A 3,076-nucleotide genomic window follows, 5' to 3' on the forward strand; every position below is an offset into this window, starting at 1 on the left:
ACACAAGTCTTGAGTATCCCTCTCGTTTTTATCTCTAATCAAGAGACAGAGCGCTATAAAGAGGCTGTGAACGATGACTCGCTGCTCTTCAACGCGGCACTATCTGTTGAAGACGGCTGTACGTTCATGTGGTGGTGACGTAGGGACGAGGGAGGGGACTGCTAACTGCAGTCACTGACAGGAAGTTAGCTAAAAGGACCATATCACTTGCTGAACCTTTAACATTTCAACATTAAACACTTGCACACCAGAATAGGTTTAGGTAAAAGTATACAATAAACCAATTAGGAAAATACATACTTAAGTATTCCAACTAAATAATAACAATAAGGCAGGACAAACTGGAAAGAGAACAAGAGGGTCATGTTCTCAGTAGAGTCTCATCTCTTGTGGAGGAAACGGATGACGACTTTCTCTGAGCTCATCATGTGACTGGCTTTACTCAACTCCCTCGACTGCAGCCTCTGGATGCCTGCAGAGAGAGAGAGAGAGAGAGAGAGAGAGAGAGAGAGAGAGAGAGAGAGAGAGAGAGAGAGAGAGAGAGAGAGAGAGAGAGAGACACACACACACACAACTTAGTTTTTTACAAAGTTATCAAAGTTTAATATTTCACCTGATGTCATCAAATGGATAAAATCATACCTTACAGAGAGACAATGTGTTCGAGTGGATCATAGCATTTCACATATAGCTGAAGTTTGTGTGGGTGTACCCCAAGGTTCCATTTTGGGTCCCTTGTTATTCAGTGACAGTCTATTTATTAATGACCTACCTGAAGTCTGTCCACCTACTGTCACCTGTCAGATGTACGCTGATGATTCAGTCATATATCTACATGCTAAAAACAAGAAGCAAGCTGCAGAAGAACTATCAGCTGCAATGGTCAATATTTCAAATTGGTTAGCAAACTCCTGTCTGCATCTAAATGTTGAAAAAACTGTATGTATGTTCCTTTCAAAATCTGCAAACAGCGATCCAGATCCAGATGTGACAGTAGAAGGGAGAAGACTCTCAGTGGTCCAAGAAATCAAGTACCTTGGAATAATGATAGTTTCTAAGCTCACTTTCAAAACACAAGAAGCTCTAGCCTATTTTTTAGGTTTCTGCTCGAAAATGACATACCCAAAATGAATAGAGTATATCTCTGCATCTACAAGGTCTATTTGAATAATTGTGGTGTCATTATGAAGGGAACACTTGTGAAATGTGTTCAGATGTGAAAGTATCAGTATTTATGTCACTGGCTCAGAGTCAATTAAGTTTGCACACAAGCATAAATGACTGATTTCATTTCCGCCTAAAGAAAATCACACTTTTTCAATGAATATCTCTTTGAAATGATGCTGATGGGGCTAAAACTCTACATCTAAGCATAGCACAAGGTGTTACCATTATCCCTGCAAAGTTTGATCCTCATAAAGTGAAGCAGAGCAGAATTACAGAGGTTTTAGTACAGACTAGTCAGGCGGACTCTCCAAAATGGTCATTTGGCACATTTTGGCACACTTTGGCACTAGCTGTGCCATTTGAAGTTTTTGATGTACTGAACTATATTTTTCACTTTTATGTCATTATCTGTGATCATCACATACATTTTCAAGAGTTTTTGATTTTTGATTTATTTATTTTCATAACCAACCTAAACTATATACAATTTTCAAAGAACCATAAAAAGCAACTGAAGTTTGCATCAAAATGAAACATATTTATTTATCAACAATTATAAACAAACTGTAAAAAAATAAATCACACAAAACTATTTACACTGACTGTGAAGTCCAAATAAAAACAATATATCAACAATAAGTCCAAACTAAAAACAGAGTCTCCTTTTCCTCTCTACTTGTTGTCGTGCCAGAGCTGGAAACAGTTCTTTTTTGCAGTGAGACAGTGGTACCTGACATTTCCTGCAATACATGGATGTCTTCACCCTCGGGATCCCAGTATTGAGGCACCACTTGCAATGCTTGCAAATTTGCGAGTCATAGTAGATGGGCATGCGTGGGGGTAATGCAAGCGGTGGAGTAGCTGCTGAGCCTTCAGCAAACACCAACTTCCTAGCTGCATCTGAGAAGGCAATGGCTCTGTCTGGGAAGATGAAGCTGCTCATCATCACTGCAACACCAATTGTGGAAGGAAACAAATATTATTTAGTGGCCTTATTTTGAAAGTGTAATACATTCACAATATATTCACAAAAGCTATCACTATAGATGTGTGATGATAACAATCTTGGAAGTAAAACACACACACAATACATGCATTCACAAAAGCAATAGACATGTGATAATAATAATCTTGGAAGTAAACATAACATAAAAAACACACTCCCTCCCTCCCTCCCTGCCTGTCTCTCTCTCTCTCACACTCACACACACACAACCACCCACACACACACACACACACACACACACACACACACACACACACACACACACACACACACACACACACCTTTCTACCTTTTTGTGCCGACGTCTCTGTCGTCTGAGCTGGAGTCCCGTGCAGAAAGTTCATCAGCATTGTCAGCAGTTATCATTTCGATCAACTTATCCATACTGCACTTGGTTCGGCGATGTTCTGCCATTTTTGATAATAAATGACCAAAAAACAACGACAAACTATCTCAAAACTCCTCAGAAACCGTCTCACACCGTGCGCTCTGCGCACTCTGCGTAAACATGGCTCCTGCTGCATGTAGTCTAAGAAGGTTACGCAGACGAATAACTCAGCCAGTGATTGGTCGTTTTGGATGATTGACACCTTGTTTTAACCGTAAGAGCCAATAGATTTTAGGGGAGGTATCGAAATGTGTGCCAGACACATGATTGGCTAGCAGTAAGAAAGCAAAATGGTACCCGCGGGAATCCATGTCTGATGCATGCTGAACCAAGGAGACTCCTTGAAAGTAAAAAATAAGTCGGATTCACTTGGAAATGGTTGGAAACGAAAGGGGACATGTTGGATTTACTATAACAGGAGTTTTTTGCTCTCAATTACAACTTTTCATCAAAATAGCGAAAAGGTAAGAGTGAATTTATGTTGGTCGCTGTAAGTAAGTGATTGTTTACCTTTG

General features: G+C 39.9%; 1 long non-coding RNA gene across 1 annotated transcript; it reads right to left on the reverse strand.

Annotated features, from left to right (window-relative positions):
• Positions 1 to 334: 334 nt before the first annotated feature.
• Positions 335 to 2,851, reverse strand: LOC307250224. The gene is made up of 3 exons (XR_013844870.1): positions 2,463 to 2,851; positions 1,898 to 2,115; positions 335 to 472 (listed from the first exon to the last, which is right to left on the reverse strand). It is a non-coding gene; the product is annotated as an uncharacterized lncRNA (long non-coding RNA).
• Between the last annotated feature and the right edge of the window lie 225 nt (positions 2,852 to 3,076).

The sequence above is a fragment of the Ammodytes marinus genome (genome assembly GCF_949987685.1).
Source record: "Ammodytes marinus genome assembly, chromosome: 5".
In the NCBI taxonomy this organism is placed as follows: domain Eukaryota; kingdom Metazoa; phylum Chordata; class Actinopteri; order Uranoscopiformes; family Ammodytidae; genus Ammodytes; species Ammodytes marinus.